Source organism: Vitis vinifera, chromosome 14 (genome assembly GCF_030704535.1).
Source record: "Vitis vinifera cultivar Pinot Noir 40024 chromosome 14, ASM3070453v1".
Lineage (NCBI taxonomy): Eukaryota > Viridiplantae > Streptophyta > Magnoliopsida > Vitales > Vitaceae > Vitis > Vitis vinifera.
Genome location: NC_081818.1, coordinates 23,728,916 through 23,748,133, shown reverse-complemented (window position 1 = coordinate 23,748,133; position 19,218 = coordinate 23,728,916).

Sequence of the window (19,218 nt, the reverse complement as noted above, 5' to 3'; positions counted from 1 at the left end):
GTCTTATGACAATCATTGATTGTCATATGCTGACAATGTAATCATTTAATATTTTTATGAAAAAACCTAAAATTGCTTTTCCTTTAATAAATCTATAAAACACAATCAATTACAATACCCCATCTTTCTTAATGGTCTCCACTAAATCGATTCAACCCCTCTTAACTTCTAATCATTTTCAATTGAAGTTATCAACTAATCAATCTCTGATCACTTCTCATTTATTTTTAGTTCAATGCCTAAATTGAAAAATAAAATGAAAGCATAGGTGGAATCAAGTTGTCCTTTTCTTATATACGAAAGATCATGGTTTAGAGGTTATTTTTCAAACTTGTACATATTATCCTAAGATTTTGGAACAAAGGAAGCAAAATTGGATTTAAGGTTTCTCGATTTTATAAAATTAGGGTTAAGATATGATTTTTAATGTTTTCCCTAATTTATATCCTTATTGTCAAAGAAGCTTTGTGTTCATTATTGACTATGTCCTTATTTGGCATTAGATTAAAAAATCAAAGGTATTTGTGTGAAAGGAAGTTACTACGAAGATCAACCAATTGTAGAGAAATACAAATAGACTCTTCTTCACTTGTTTAACAAAAAAATGAAATGTCTTTGAATGGTGGGAACTTGATCCAAAGCAAATGTCTAGGGAAGATAAGATTAATTTAAAAAGATCTGCTACTGATGTGGAAAATTTGTAAAAGAGATTTAAATAAGCTTTCAAGTAATTTGTGATTGCATTTGCATTGTCTTTTATTTGTGCTTATATGATATTAGTAATGTTTATAATGTTATACATGAATGAGGATACTAGATGAGATGTTGAATGAATAAATTCATGTATGATTTACTATGTGAATGTTTTGGTTTAAGCTCCATTCTTTACATAATATTTCAATTTACTATGGCATTGATAACACCCAATAAGTGACATCCATACAATCCAATCAAAGGTTTATATACATTTATAAAAACTTTCTCCATAGCCTCAAATGAGATAAACAAATATAGAATGCAAGAGCAAAATCTAGAATTTCCTTATGAGCATTGATTTTCACAAAAGATCCAATATTTATTACCCTAACAACCTCAATATATGTTTGAAGCTTTGTATATGAGTCACTATGTGGTCCTTCATTCTCATCCTTTACCTTCCATTATCCCTATAAAGTCGTATCAATAAGACAAGTTCCTCTTAATTCTTTTCTCCTTCTAGCCATTAATTTTATTTTAAGATCCCATTTTAGCCTTTTACTTAATTTTTGAGCTATTCATGTAGATGTAGCGTTTGATTTTTTTAAGATTCCAACACCATTGTATGTCTCTTCCATTGTCTTCATCATGTAAGTCACCGTGTCAACTATAAAGGAAGCGTGAATTCTCCAAGGACAACTTTTAACTATACACTTTGCAATCACTCTTGTTCTCTCATTCTTTAACGCTTTATTTCAAAACCCTCTTTGGCCACAAAATCTCTTAATAGGCTCTAAATTTATACACATTTTCAAATAAATGACCTTCCATTAGTTTTATCTTTTCCTTTTCATCTACTTTATATGTCTCCAACCCATGCTTATATCATAACCAACTAGTTTCACTTCCTCGAGTAGAACTGGCTTGAACCTCATCACCATCATTAGATTCATACCCTAATAGGTCATAATTAAAATAATGTATTTATAGTTCTCCATTGTTTGTATTAGTTTACTTATCACTCAATGAACTCTTAGCTATGTGGTTTAGTGACCACCACTTAGTGACATCAAGATCATTAATGATGTCAGGTTCTCCATCTTCATCAAGAATTTTCCATTCATCATCGATATCATCTTCATAGTCATTCTCACCACAATTATCACCCAATGCATCTGCATCCTCGCCCTCAACCTCAAACCCTATATCTTCTACAACTTCATAGCTTCACTTCACCTTACCACTTTGAAACACTATATCACCATCATCTTCTTGGTCGGTTCTCTACCTTAGGTAGTTAGGCCTCTATCACGAACAAACTCATTTTTAGTAGGCTTAATGTTTAACCCTATCTTTAAATCTACCATGAGCAAGCCTAACTTTTGTTACATGTGACCTTCCAACAACTTGCAAAGATTATGTTAAGGCCTTAACTTTAACTAGTGTAGCTAATCCAACACACTACATAAGGTGAATTTCCCTCTAGAGTGCATGAAGTTTAAACATCTATAAGAATTATTTATCAGTGTTCACATCATGAAGACACTAGTTTAAAGTTGGTGAGTAATTATATCCAATGCAACACAATTTTGTGTTAGATCATTTAAGATTGCAATAAACAAAATTTGAAATAGATTACGTATGTAATATTGGTTTAGATCTATATTGTTTATTCAATATCTTTTTTCCTTATAGATCCTAATTTTTCAATTTTACAACAAAAATATAGTGAAACTCATAACTATGCTTTTGCTTAAGGAAAAAAAAAGTCTAACTTTATTCATATGTCCCTCAAATCATTCTTAATTTAGTTACACATTGTAATTTCACAAACTCTTGTTTTCAGATTCAACAACTAATTAAATTAACCTCCAACTCAATGGCTTTGCACAATAATTTCACAAGTGGAGTTGAAAATCTTCAAATCCACAATGCATGAAATGTGGCAATTGCAAATTTAAGGTTTCAACCTAGATGATTTAGGGCTTTTTTTTTCTTCATTTTCTGTTTTTTTTTTCCTCTCAAATTGTTGCATTTTTTTCCAAAGTCAGTTTATCCTTATGCAAAATGTTGCATTTTATATTTGAGGGTAATATTTAGATTTCAATTGTGTCATTAATTTTGTTAATCAACAAACTTTGACAAGGAATGTCAATGTAATTTTGAAAAAATCGAGAGTTTAAAATATAATTATCAGTTACCTTAGAGGGTGCTCGTATAATTTGAAATAATTTTTTAACTATCATTAATTCAAAAGTATTTTTAAGTTATTTTTTTACAAATATTTTACAAAATAGATTCAAGAAGCCATGGATACAACACCATGCATAATAGTACTCATAACTTGGCCTAACTTGATCTTTCAAATAGAATATATTATTTTAGTTCATGTTAAGTTAAAAGTATGAGTTTAATTGCGTTAGTGTCAAAAACTAACAAATATCACTTCACTAGACATGAAATTATTTTCAATCGATATGAAATCTTTCTAAAAATGTGTTCTTGATGCACATAAACTACTTAGAGAGGTGAATAAGAAATCTAATTTTATGGTTTAAATCCAATTTCTTGATTCCTTAATTTTCTAATTTATTAATTTAATTTAGATCGAATCAAGTAATATGAAATCTTGATCAATCTTAAATTTAATTTTATAAATTATTAGTGGGACCAATTTATTCAATATTTATTATCAAGAATATAGTATATACAACTATAATAATCAAGACCTAAGATATACGAAAGGAAATCTCTATCCAAATGCGACTCTCTTCAAAGGGATTTACTTTAGTCAACACCGATCTTTCATATCCTCTGTATAATACTTTGTGCTTCTTATTGGACATCTCAACTCCTTATTAAGGGAATGCAATTAAACATCATTGCCTTGCCATGGAAAGAACTTGCTGATTTCTAACTTGAAAGATCTATGGAAGTTTACAATTAATGGAGAAACAATACGAAGAAAGTTTACACTCTGTAGAAAGTAGAACCCGAAGTCTAATATAATTGGAAAGCGAAAACTAACATGAAAATGTTGTTTTTATTTTGGAAAACAATTTTTTGTTTTTTGTTTTCTTTTCTTTAAATACGTGTGGTTAAAAAAAAATGAAAACCGGGAAATCTTGTTTTGGTATTGATATTTTTTTACATGAAAAATAATGAAAAAACAATCAAATTTTATTTATTGATTATTCTTTTTTTTTCTCAATTATTTATAATTAAAAAGGAATTGGCCAATTGTATTCTTCTTTTAGGTATTGTTTTTTACATAAAAAGATTAAATAACTAAAATATAGTTGCTCATTATTTTTTATTTTATTTGCTCTATTAGTTATTTTAATAACGTGATAGAAAATTTTCATATACCTATAATTAACAAGGGGAGCACCAATTATACATATTTTGATCTATTAAAATAAATTACTTTTTAATACAAAAATATAAGGGAGAATTATTATATAAGGTGGGTTGGGAATAATAATCACAGTGAAGGCTATCCAGTTTGACAAGTCTTTGAAAGGCCTCAAAATAAAATAAAATAAAAATCAAATATACCCTCACACTTTTGTTTTAAAGTTAAGCATATTCCTATTTTGTGTTTTCTCTATGTTTTTCTTTTTATTATTATTATTGTTGTTGTTGTTATTGTGATCATCGTCAATAACCTATCAAACAAGAATAATATTAATACTAACATATATATAAATAATATAATAATTAATCATAAATCATTTTCGATAATTAAAATTTTATATTTATTATATTTTTTTATAATTGTTAAAAAAATGAAATAAAAACATGTTATAATGTATTGTACTTTTAGTATACTAATGTTGTCAATTCAATACATTAATATTGTCTTTTTCTTTTCTAATTATTATTATTATTATCATCATCATCATCCATAACCTATCAAATAATAATAATACATATAAATAATATATTAATTAATTAAAAATTATTATTTCATTAATTATTATTTTAAAAATATTATAAATAACTTATCCAAAATAATAATAAAATATAATAATTTTACAAATTAATGTTTCATTCCAGTAATTAAAAATATAAAATTATTATATTATTTATTATATTGATTTCATAAATTTTGAAATGTTGATGTGTTCTAAGTTATTTTATTAGTCTTCATAATTTCAACTTTCTTAAAATTATTTCTACTTTTCTTAATAAAATTTTGAAAACATCCATTTTTTTTCCCATTTTCTGAACTCATTTAAATTAAAACAAAAATAAAAAACAACCTAAAGAAACATAGTCTTTCTTAAATTTCTTAGACTCCTTTTTAACATTATATTAAATTATCAACTTTTCTATAAAGTAACCAAATACAAAACAATAAACTCACCTATTTTTCTTTATTTTCTTGAATATTAAAAAGTTAAATCTTGTCATTTAAGCCAATGAATCCCTTAGAAGTAGTAGTTTTGGATAACACTTTTGGAACAAAATTGTTATTCTTATAAGGCTATGTTAGCATACCAACCCCTCGAATATTATATTCGATCGATAATGATATCTTATAATAGTATATTCAATAAGATATATTATACCAAGTTAACATTTGATTTGTCGAAAAAATAAAAATTTAATGGAAAACATGTTTATTCCTAATATTAAATTATTTTTTCAATAAAAAATATTTAATTTCTTGATATTTTGATTATTAAAAAATATTATGAAATCGTTCTCATGTCTCACAATATTTGAAGATCTCTCTAGAATTTATTTTTCAATGAACAATTTTTATTCCCTTGCTAACAATATAGGATTGAAGAAGTATATATTCATGCTATGAAATTATCGATTCCAAGGGTTCAAACATATAACAATGATTATAATAATAACAAAGCACAAGGTAGGCTTCTTAACAAGGTCGGGTAATGAATTAAAGGCAGGCAAGCAGAAAGGAATGCGATGGTGGCTCACAAGAAGGATTTAAAGCCATTATGGACCCTGGTGCCTGTCCTGGTTAGAACAAAAGATTCAATATATGTGGTTGATATGTCAACCCAATTAAATTCCAAATTTATTACTATCACCCATCTGTCTTCTCGTTTTCACCTGTCACAACACGCTTTTCTTTCCCAGTGACGCTAACGCATAGTGCTGGAGTTGGACTTGCTACATGTTGAACACCCTACCATGTGCAGCCTCCTAGATACTTCACTATCATTATTGCCATCGTAAATTCCAAATTTATTACTATCACCCATCTGCCTTCTCATTTTCGCTTGTCACAACACGCTTTTCTTTCCCAGTAGCACTAAAATATAGTGCTGGAATTGGGACTTGCTACATGTTGAATACCCTACCATGCGTAGTCTCCTACAGACTTCACTATCATTATTGGCATCATCAGTAAAAGAAGTCTTTAATGGGATCTCGTCGTTGTATACTTTTTCTTTAGTTTGTTCGGTGGTGGTTGTCTTCATTAATTATATCGAGGTTCCATCCACCCCACCCCTACATGGCTTTGATTGATCTTATCCTCATCTTAGAGGGTGTTTGTTTTTTTGGCTTTTTACAAAAAAACAATTTGTTTTCAGAATTTAAATTGTTTATTTTTCTATTTTTTTATTACTTATTATAAACTTTTTGCTGAATAACAAAAACAACATATTGATTTTTTAATATTTAATAAAAATAAAATACTACAAAAACAAACAACATAATACTTAACACTATTAAACATTAAAGTTTTATTTAGAATTAAGTAAAAAAACAAACACCACCTTAATATAAGATGTGCCTACTATATCGAAAAGAAAATTGTAAATTTTTTAAAATAATTTTATTGGGATTTGTCATTAAACTTATTTTGAGTAATTTAATAACATCTTATATTAGCGATTAGAAAAATCTATAGTTTACTTTAAAAATTATTTTTCTATTTTTACTCGTATTTCAATTTATTCATAATTAAATTATTTTTAAAGAATGTTAATTTTAAATTTCACCCAAATATTAACTAGGTTCTTTTGTTATCATTTATTATATAAAAACCATTGCCCACCAAAATGAACGGATCCATACTTTTTCCCATGCTCACTCTCTCTGCATCTCTTCCTATGCCAGAATGTTTCAAACATTTGGATATGGATATTTATCTCCAAGCATATCTATGGATCGCTTGATTGCACATGGGCCATGGATGTTCGCCCATGACGGATGTTTTGGAGGTGTACCCTACTCTACGCCTCTTGGTGAAATGACCACATATGCACTTGAGAATAGTGATAGCTTCACTTGTCTTACAAGAGAGTAAATGTTTTGCGCAGAATAGTTGTAGCTAGATAATTTCTTATATTTGTTCAAAAGCATCACCTTTGACATAGCATCCTGGTGTTAATGTGTCTACTCGAGTTAGAAGTAAGGCTCAAGATGCCTAAAATGAATCTAGCATATCTTAATAGTGAAATAGTCTTCCCACTATGGAGCATTGGTTAATACTCAAAATCAGTATTTTCCATATAAAAGAAGATTTTTATAAAACTTTTGAGTGCAAATCAATACCTTTTAATTTAAATACATGTTAAGCCTCTATTTATGGACTAATATGCTTATTTAATGAAAAATGAAGTAAAAAGAAAATAAAAAAACATAAATTATGCAAGTGACAAGACAATTTGAAGGTTGAAGGATGATGGAAGTGAGGTGGAGAAGTTGAAAATGAATGAAGAAGGCTTGGAGATGGAAAAGATAAAGAAAAAGGTCACTATTGATATCCCAAAGTCATTTCGATACCATTTGGAGGATTTCGATATAAAAATCAATAAAGGGAAGAAGCTCGAGAAGATTTCAATACAAGGAATAATTTTTTTAAATTAGCAATGTGAAATTTCAATACCTCCTTAGTGTAATGGATAGTACAAAATTGGCCCCAACACCTAACTTTGATACCATATTAACCCTTCTTCATATAGAAGATTTTCCATTTCTTCAAGATCTAACTTTTCTGACTAATCCTCATCAACTATCCAAAATTTGGTCTTATCAATGCATGCATAATCAACAAGATCATAGTTCCTTTTCTTATTGTAAGATCTAGAGAAAAAAAACATATAATTATTCATAACTGTCAAGGCAAAAATTTATGTTCAAAACAACTAAGAAATATTTATATTTTTTAGCAACAATTTGTAATGAATGTATACAAGATTATTAAGCCTTTGACGTTCCGATCTATTCCTTTTCTTGGTATGTATACGTTCAAACATAGTCCAATTTCTCTCACATTCAAAAGAGGATGAAGTTTGGCTCAATATTTGAATTGTCAACTTTTGCAAATTTGGTACACTATATCCATGTAGCCTCCACCATTCCTCTAGTTATCATTTTCATATTAAAAATAGGGAAAAAAAAAACATTAGTAGGTTTAAAAATATAATAATCTATTTTTTAAACTAGTAAATATTAAATGATAACTAATGAAAAATAGCAAACACATTAATAAATTATCTTTTACCAGGTTGAAGTACTTCATATAAAGAATAAGCAAGCTCTTTTCCAAAAATTTCCAATTAATTACATAATAACTTCAATTCATTCATCGTTTTATGTTTGTCTTTCATAACTTTCTAATCAAAAAACATCCATAACACCTCCAATAACTTTTAGCTTATTACAAAAGTTTTTCTAATCATATTAGAAACATGGATTCAACCAATAAGCTACTGCGCGCATGAATGCTTTTATGTAGTTGTCCATCCCAATGTTGCTTTATGATATATGTATAAGGCTTGTATAATCTTTCGTTGTAGTTAAATAGTTTCTTAATGCACAAATGAACCCTATATATGCCTTCATACACATATCCCATCAAAAGCTTCTCATCACAATCAACAATATGCAATAAACGCACAAGTAAGGTCATGAAATTCACAACTATTAAACAATCATTCCAAAATTTGTTATCCAAGATAGAAACTGCAACTCTACTATCTTTTAAATATCTAGAGTCCATAAAAAAACTTGTTAGTCATCAAAGATTACAAATCATGTTTATGATCGTGAAGACTCTTTAGTGGAATGAATGTGGTAGCAAAGTAAGTTACACCAAGTCTAAAAATCTCTATCCATCCTTCTCTTTTTCTCAACCAACTTAATAAAGTAATATGATTATACACAAAAATTGTTACCTTTGATGCACAATTTGCAAGTTCAGCAACATGGTCCAACTTACCAATCTCCTTAAAAATCAAATTAAGACAATCAGTTGCACAAGGCAATCAATTGATGTATTTATACTTTTCAAAAATTAATCTCCCTGTAGCCACATAATTTGTTGCACTATCAATAACTATATAAACTACATTGCTTGGACCAACCCATTCAATTACCCTGCCAAATAGTCGAAATAAATTAGTTGCATTCTTCACAATATTTGAAGCATCAACGGGTTTTGCAAATAATATTCCTTGAGGACAATAAATAAGAAAGTTGATGATTGTTCTTTGTTTGTTATTTGTCCAACCATTACCCACTATTGTACACCCAACTTTTACCCAAATTTGATGATAAGAGTTCACAAGTAATTGAATTTCCTTCTTAGCATTCTTTAAAAGATTAACCCATAGTTTATGGTATGTTAGACCCTTATATCTAGGATCGATTACAAATATAGCATTCAACATTGGATTGAAATAGAACGAATTCATAGCATTAGTAAGAATGCATGCATCATAAAAGAATTCCCAACGACCATATTTGCACTCTAAATTGCTTATTTCCCAGTTAATACACTCTTAATGGAAGGTTGAGCTCCTTGAGTAGTTCTTGGTGCAAAGTACTTATCTATTATTGATTTTTTTCTTCACTACTTGCTGGTATAGGATTTCGCATTTCTTGAATCTCTTCTTCGTATTCTAACATATCCCCTTTAAATTGTGGCATATTAGGACCATACAAATGTTCATATTCATAAGCTTCTTGAGCTATTCTCTTGGATTTCACAAACTCCTACAAAGAATTTTCGATTTGAAATCTAACATCAGGAGGAATCGATTTACATGGTCTAATACCCTCTGTCACTCCAATGAGGTGTTTTTTCATTCTATGAATTCCTCCACCTTTTGCAACTTTTTTGTAATACAAACAAATAAAAGTTTTTTTTTTCATTTGTATAACTTTTTTCAAAAACAGGCTCTCATGTAGGGTCAATCTTGGCTCTAATTGATTATGAATTTTCAATTGAATATTTAACCAAAGGATGGTTTCATGTTTGATTTCATTTTTCTATCAAATTGTAAACAATATAACAATTATAACCATCAATCAAAAATATGTTATCACTTATCAGCAACCACATTGATTTAAAGAATCAACAATTTAAAAAAAAAAAAAATTAAAGAATAAAAAATTTATTAAAAAAACAAAGTTATAGAAATTTCTTTGAAAATCATAATCAAATAAAAAATTTATTTAAAAATTAGAATTTTATGTGAAAATCAAAAAATTACTTTCAAATCATAAATTTAGATTAAAATCAAAATTTTAATTTAAAATTAGAAATGTTAAAACTTATTTTTATATCATAAACTTATTTAAAATTTAAAAAAAATTATTTAAAATATGAGGGACATTGTTTTAAAAAATTTATTTCAAATCACGAATTAAAAATCAAATAGTTAAAAAAGTTACAAATATAAAATTAAAACAAATAATAATGAAAATAATGTAAATAAAAATATAAAATATAAAGAATATGAAGAATATGCAACCTTATTACAGTTGTTAGGATAACTATTGGCATCGATAATGTCCTCGTCAACCAACAGTGTCGACGCCAATGGTGGTTGAAGCTAGAGTTGGAGTAGGAAGAAAGAAGAAGACACCACCAACAACACATAAGAGCTTTAGTAGTAGGTGTGGTTGAGTTGAGAGAATATACACTAAGGCAAAACGACATTGTTTCAATGCCAAATGCATCAAAATGACGTCATTTTGAAAAAAAGGAAAAAAAACTTTTGAATCGTTTGGTTCATAAAAAACCGAATGGTTCCTTGGTCCAACTATCGGTTCTGGCAATTTGCAATCGGTTCAAAGGTTGGCCAACTCAAAGAGAATCGATTGAAATGGTGACTAGCTAGCGATCGAACCAATCAAATCGATCGGTCCTAGTTCAATTTTTAAAACATTGATTAGGATAAAAGTAGAAAATAAAATATAATAAGACAAACATATTTTAGAAAAAGTAATAAATTAAAAAATAAATTGGTCTAATAATATTAAATTTTAAGATAATTTATTTTAAAACTTAAAAGTTTAAAAACAAATCCATAAACTTTTGAAGTCTGAAGTACCAAAAAAAAAAAGTCACACCAAATTTTAACATGAGAAAGAAAAAAAAAGTTGTAAAATGAACTTCCAAATTGATGGATCCTTAATAATTAAGGTCCCAAGGAAGGAGAGCTTCTCTCTAAAAAATGTATAGTGGGAAAATGGACATAGGGCTTTCTAGTAGCAAAATGTGGAGGAAAAATGGCAACTTGACTATAAATATGATTCTAATAAGGATGGTAGCACTGTCCATGTCGATTTAAAGGGCAATATTCATGATTACTTAAGAAATGTTTTGGTCATCTTCTTTGATTCAAAGGAAATGAAATCCTCAAATCCTCTGTTTTGCTTCACCATGGCTAGGGTTGGATATGTTGAAAAGAGGGTCAATGAAACCCTTTTCTTTCATTAGAGACCTTTTTTTTTGTTCCAATCTGCATTTAGATTAATTGTTGATTGTTGGCTCTTTGATTTCTTGCTTGGGGCTCTCGATGCCCATGTGGAATTGAGAACCATAGATTCTAAATTCTGTTGGAGTAAAGTCTCAATTTTATTTATTTTATTTAATGCATATTTCTCTTTGAATGTTGGCTTTACTCTTTTAGAGATAGAGTGAAAATGGAAGAAACCCGAAACAACATTCAACTTTCAACCACTTCGTTAGGTGGAAGTTTGGATATTTTACAAGATTCAAATATGAGTTTGGAATGATTAAGTAAAGTTTTAAGTAAGTTTTTTTCTTTAAATCAAAATTTGAAAAGTTATTTATACATGCTCTATATTATGAATTCATCTCTTAAATACCAAGGTTTGAGATTGGGAGATTCAAAGGATATGGCAGTTGGGCCAAGTTTTTTGCCTTGGATTGTTTGTTTGTGGGCTTTCATTTAGGCCAATTTTTTGCTTACATTTGTGAATTGGATTGGTGCCATTTGGTCTCGCGTTTTTAAGCTAGCTAGAAACATTATTTCCATTGTAAGTCTTAGACTTGATCCACTTTTGTTTAAGTTGGGTGACAATCACTTGGTAGGGTGGTTGTCTTTGGTTAGGCATAGAGTACATGTGACCTATTATGTGTTTCCCCCCGTTCAATTTAATGTACTTCTGACCTTTGTTTTGTACCATGTGTGCTCCTTCCTTGCTTATCAAAGGAAGCTATGGATTAAGACAACTAACAACTATCTAATCCTCCACAATTGGCTACCTTTCCTTTTTGTGCTTACAAAAGACAAGTTCTTCCTTTTGTTTTTTTATCGATTCCAGGCTTTAGGACCGCTACATGTTTGTCTTCACTTTTTCCAATTGTTACTCATTTCTTAAAATGGATTTCAAAGTTACCCTTACCCATGGGTGATGAGCCCTTTCTCAGTCTTGTGTCCTCATTCCCATTCTTACCTTAAATTCTAGTCTAGAGGACTTACCTTTTATAGATGAAAAAGACTTGACCTACTATGGGAGCTTCTCCAAGCTTTACCTCATGATTACTACTCAAAAAATGCTCTTTTATAGCTTGAAATTAATTGTTTTGAACACTTTTGAGTAGTAGTTAATACTTTTTAACTCAATTGGCACATTAAGGAACCTAGCAAGGGTTACTAATCAGTTTTTAGCTAGATTTGATGTTTTTGGTAGCTTTTTTTATCATTGAAACAAGCAAAGAATGAGGGAGAATTTTGTGCAATCCATGGCAATGCAAGTTGAAGCTTAAATACATGAAGAATCCAAGTTTTGGAGCACTTCATAGCCTTTTGCCAAGCTAGGCAATAGGTTGCCAAACCAATCAGAGATGCAAGGAAGAAAACCAGAGGAAGAAATCCAACATGTAGCAATTTCGCATGTCTATGCGAAAATTTTGCATAGCATACGAAATCAAGAGGAAGATGAGCTGTAAGATTGAGTGAAGAACAATTTCGCACACCCTACGAAACCACAAGATGCAGCAAAAAAATGAATTTCGCACACCAAGCGAAATTTCGCATGGTCTGCGAAATCTTCCTGTGCACTGACTTCGTTAGATTTTTATCTCCAGATTTTTGTGTAAATTACTATTTTCTCCTTGTAACCAACCAATGATAGGACTTCTTGGTTAGGAACTATAAAGGAGGGTTGGAAAGACCTCTCTATATAATATCTTTTTGTATAATCTTTTGAAGAAATGACACTTGTAATTCCCGTAGGAAGAAATATACAGAGCCTTTGCTCTGTCTTTTCTTCTCAATTTTGTTTTCATTTTTCTTTCTAGCCAAACAACCTCTGAGGATGATTTCTCAAGGGATGAGTGGCTAAGTTTTATGTTTCTTGGAGTGATGGAAACTAGGTGAAGGACCCGAATGCAAAGGTGGGAGTTTTCCTTGCTTTAAATGAAGGTAGTTGTTAACCATTAATGGTTTTTATTTCAAGGTTTAGCTTTAAATCCCTTAGAATCACCTTGAATGACCAATACTTGGTAAGCTTTCCGGATTTTATGGATGCTTATTGCTAGATCCATGGATATCCATTAGTTATCAAGTACGAGCCATTGGAAGGTGGTTCAAGGTGAGAATCACCTTGAATGGCCAATACTTGGTAAGCTTTCCGGATGCTATGGATGCTTATTGATAGATCTATGGATGTCCGTTAGTTATCAAGTACGAGTCATTGGAAGGTGGTTCAAGGTGAGGGTTTTTAGTGTTTGAAGTCATTAATGGGAAGCAACTACCATTTTTCATGAACCCTTTGGATCAACTCTTAATTGCTAAATACAAAACCGATTCGGGAGATAACCATCCTTTATGTTACTGTCCCCAATGCGAGGAGAAGATCCGAAATCTCTCCATTTGCTTAAGGAACCCGATCCTAGTGACCTAAAGCTCCAAGAGACATTCTCTTTGTAGTTAACTTCAATTGTTTTTTTTTTGTTTAACTTAAAATCAACTTTTTCAACCACGATTCTATTTTCTTTAAAAGCTAATTTTCATAAGGAAACACACCATTTCATTACCTTCACTAAAGTCACTTGTATGAAGAAAACCCATCCCTGTGGATGATCCTAGAGCCAGTATACTATAGTAGCCATGCTACCCTAGTGTAAGGTGATTTAGGTTTAAAATTTTTGTTGATAACACCCGTCTAGCACAAGAATCAAATGGCGTCATTGTTGGGGACGAATCACCTCATATGTAAAGGTCATGAGAGAAAACTTCAGGTGAGTCTTTTTCCATGGATTTAGGCCATAACTTCTTCTTCATTAAATTTTCAACTTTTGAGGACTACTCTAAGGTGTAAGAAGAAAGACATTTTTTCATCCAAAGACAAGTTATTGTTCTTCAAAGATGGAAAGAATAATTTAATCCTTTTAGTGAGGCCCTTAAGGCAACCATTCTTTGGACCTAAGTATTTGGTTTTCCTATTAAATTATGGGGAGCCAATACAATTTAAAAAATCATGTCTCAAACCAATGTGGTTTTAAGAGTCAATCAAAGAAATGAAGAGATCGTTAAAGGCTTGTTTCTAAGGATGTGCTTAGAGGTGGATTTAAGTCAGCCTCTTAAATTTGACTTTAGGTACTACAAAAGGTGCGAGAATAAGTGAGCTAGAATAGATTATGAGGGGGAAATGGGGTCCCTAAAAAGTTGCTTTCATTGTGGTCTTGTTGATCACATGTTTGATGAGTGTCATAAAATAGAGAAAAATACAAACATCAAATTTCAAATATATATAGATTTTAATGATGTAGATGATGAAAATGAAAAACCTTTGGAGAGGAATTCCTCCATAAGGGAGTCAAAAACTTGGAGTGAAGTCCAACCAAAGAGAATGACCAAGCCTTTAGGTTCAAAGACTGGTTTTAACCCTATTAAGGGTCACTTCGATTTGGAATAAAACTCTACCCAAGAAGACTCATCTGAGGATAAGAAATGAGACAACTCGGATGCTACTAATGCTTCTACCATTGAAATTTTGAGGACCATCCCTTCTAGTAGTAACCCTAAATACGGTGTTATGGATGATATCAATCTTAATCAAGTTAATGACCAATAGGAAAAATAATGTGAGAAAACTCCTAGCAAGCTCAATCCAACTATTAAGGAAATAGTGCTCACTTCCATCCTTATTTCCATGTCTGAACCACTGTCTTGTGACTCTCCTATGGAAATGAATCCACATAGTGAAGAGGGTAAGGAGGATGCAAATAAAGAAAAATTGGTTCCAAAGGATTTTGAAGCTACTAATAATGTAATCTATATGGTAATTGATGGTAGTAGACTTGTTTTAGGAAAAAAGAGGAATAGTAGATGGCTTAAACTCTTCCAAAAAAAGATATGGAATAAATAAAAAAGTAAGGGAACAAGAAGAAGGAAGAAGATGGGCAAGGTACCCTTGAACCATCCAAGCCTATCCTATAAAGGTTGTGGCTTGGAATGTTAAAGGGGTTGGTCGTTTCGATTTTGTATCTCAAGTTAGGAAGCTATCAAAAAAAATTAGCTCCTAATATTTTGTTTTTATCCAAAACCAAAGTTAATACTAATAGAACAATGGATACTTTGCCTAAGCTTGAATTTGATTGTTAGGACTTCATTAATCCAATAAGATTTTCAAGAGGATTATGGTTGCATTGGATTCCTAATGTAAGCTCTTTGGATATTATTCTGAAAAATGATAGGATGTTTCATTGCATGGCTTATTTCTCTAATCTTAATATTAACTATTTTTTTACATTCTTGTAGGGATATCCTCAACATTTCAAACAAAAAGAGATTTAGGATATTTTACTTAATATTAAAAATTATATTATTCCTTGGGTTATTGTTGGAGATTTTAATGAAATTTTGTGCCCCTATAAAAAAAATTAGGAGAACCAATGGCAACTTCTCTAGAATGAAAAATTTTACAAAATTTATTGATAATTGCCATTTGCTTGAATTGAAACAATTAATTTGGCTTACTTTATATTTGGCTTAATAAGAGAAGAGATTCTTCATCCATTTTTGAAAAGTTGAATAAAGTTCTTATAAATGATCAATGGTTTTATTCATTTAAGAATGCAAGAGTTGAAAATCCTCCCATCATTGGTTCTAATCATGGACTTATTGTCTTACACCTAGATAAAAGAGATATATATAAAGATAAAAGCCAAACATTTTAGATGTAAGGAGTTTTGGTTCCTTTAATTGCTAGAAAGCTAGAAAATTACAAACATGTGTCGTCTATATTGTAACGATATGTACCCAACCATGTAGATATTGTCCACTCTAGGTCAAAAGGGGGTCTCGTGGCTTTCAAAACGTGTCTACATGGTTAAGAGGAATCTATACTTATATAACGTCAAGAACTTTCTCCTCTATCTGATGTGGGATATCACAAACACCTCTCTCCTTACGTAGACACAACGTCCTCATTTTATCCCACAAAATTGTGGGATCAAACAAACAAACATCTCTCATGAGGTCAAATAAACTCCCACACTAGGGTTAGAGATCGCTTTAATACCATTTGTAACAACCTGCACCCAACCATGTAAATATTGTTCACTCTAAGCTCAAAGGGGCTCTCACAACTTTAAAACGGGTCTACATGATTGAGATGAGTCTATACTTATGTTAGATGATGAGTAGATTTTTTAGGATTAATTCTCTAAGGTTTTTTATTACTTCTTTGAGGTAAGGGAAATTAATACAAATTTTATAAAAGCAAGTATTTCTTTTTATATGTTATTTTGAATTATGAAATTTCTGTGCATGGATCAAATATATATTTTGCATGAAAAATATGTTTGAGCATTTTCTTTATTTATAAAAAATGAAAACTGTGGAAATATGATGTTTTGTTTTGTAAGTTTAAATTAATGAAATAAAGTGTTTGACTCTAATTTATATGGTTTTAGTCAGTGGGTTATAATTGTTAACTTTTGGTTTTGTCTATCTTAAAAGGAACAAATTTGAGGTTAGCCACTCATTTGTAAAGTCTCACCTAACTGGGTGCCATTTATTATTCAATAACCAAAGTTAAAATATTTTGAATGTATTTTATTTGAATTTAATATGAAATTGTTTTGAAATGGATATGAGAATGTTTTATTGAAAAGTTTTGAATGTATTAACATGTTTGAACTCGAAAGTTTTTATGAAAAAAATTATACATTTTATCTCTTATTTGCAATCATAATTGAAAATGTTTGATCCATGAAACTATATTAGAATTTTTTTTTTTATTAGGCTTTGAATTTATTTCCCTTTATTAACAATTTCTTTATTGGCCCTCATAGTTTTAAAATACATCTACAAGGTTAAGAGGAGTTCATACTTATACAATATCAAGAACTTTCTCCCTTATCCAATATGAGATATCAAAAACACCCCTCATACAGACACAACATCCTCATTGTGTCTCATAAGATTGCGATGTCAAACAGACAAACATCCTTTATGAGGCTAAACATACCCCCACACCGGGGTAAATGATCAACTCTAATATCATTTGTAACGACTCACACTCAATTGTATGGATATTATCTACTTTAAGCTCAAAAAAGGCCCTCATGAATTTAAAATGAGTCAACAAGGTTAGGAGGAATTCATGCTTATATAGCATCAGGAACTTTTTCCCCTATTCAATGTAAGATATCATGTATGCAATCAAAATGTTGAAAATATGAACTATATTTTTAAAATTTGTCCTTTTGTTTAAGGAATTTGGATCACATTAAGTATAATTGTTTGACACCTCTTTTGTATGAAGGTGACTTTCTATCTTGGCTTGAAATAGTGCATAAAAACTATAAAATTAATTGCAAAATTTTCAATTGTCCTATGGAAAAAATTGTCATTAGCTTGTGCAATGTATGAATTCATAGAAATCAAGTAGTATTTAGGAAGATCCAACCCAACCCCCTTTCTCATTATTGAGAAAGCTACCTTAAGCTTCCAGAATCTCCAAGATTATATGATTGTCTCCTATCTTTAAAATGAATGATGCAACATCCCTCGAATGATTTAAAAAATGGATTCAATAGATTCTTCAATTAATGGAATATTCAAATTAAATTTTGATAGTTTAAAGATAGAAAATAAAAGTGCATCGGGATGGGTTATTAGAGACTCTAATGGAATCATAAAAATGGTTGTAATTAGGCATATATGCAATGTTTCAATAATTATTGTAGAATATGTGACTTTAAGAGATAACATGTTAGCTACTAAGAAATATGGGTTTTTAAGCCTAGAGATTGAAGTGACTCAAAAATAGTAATAGATTGTTATAATAATAAAAGTAATATTTCTAATTCTATTATATTATTAATTGATGATATTTGAAAGCTATCTTAGGATATAAATATTTATAATTATCCTTATATTTATGAGAAAGCAAGTAGAATAACAAACTATTTAACTAAAAAAAATGTACTTGTAATATAGAGTCAATCCTTTGAATGTTAAATTTTCTTTAAAAAAAATATTATAAAGTTGAGTTTTAAAAATTACCATACCACATTTTTCAATCAAATTTATGGATGTTTTGTTTCGTAGTCTCTTTTTAATAAATAAATAAATAAACCTCCAAATTTCATTCAATAAGCGAAAAAAAAATTCCTAAACAAATGAAGACAAGTAGCAGTGTAAACTTAAGGTAAAAAGTAAGGTGGCATTTGTTTTTTTGGCTTTTTGCTAAAAGCAATTTGCTTTTAGAATTTAGGTTGTTTGTTTTTTTAGTTTTTGATGACTTATTACCATGGTTTTAAAACCCGGACCGGACCGGCCGGTCGGACCTGTCCAACCGTCGACCGGTGAACTATCTGGTTCGGTCCGCTCAATGAACCGTTTTGTTATCAAACCGGCATTGAACTGCTCAAACCGACGGTTGAACCATCGAACCGGACGACCCGTCCGGTTTTTTGCAAACCCATCATAACTTAAAAAAGTTTTCGTTTACTATGAAAAGGCCCATTCCAGGCCCAATGCTTACAACTCAACCTAATAAACCATCTTTGATCCAAGCCACAGCTTAGTCCACTGATAAGATTAAAACACTATTATTTGGGTCATGTCTACAAGCCCAATTTGCAGCACTTTTATTTTAAAATAACACTTGCATTTGGGTCTTGCTTACAGGCCCAGCTTGCTGGCTTGTTTGGCTTAAAGGCAAGTTGGAAGGCATTTATAGAGCACATAGAGCACATAAGATTCTTGTGCTTCCGATGTGGGATTGGGAATGAGACTATTAGAGGAAAACATTGCCTCTAGA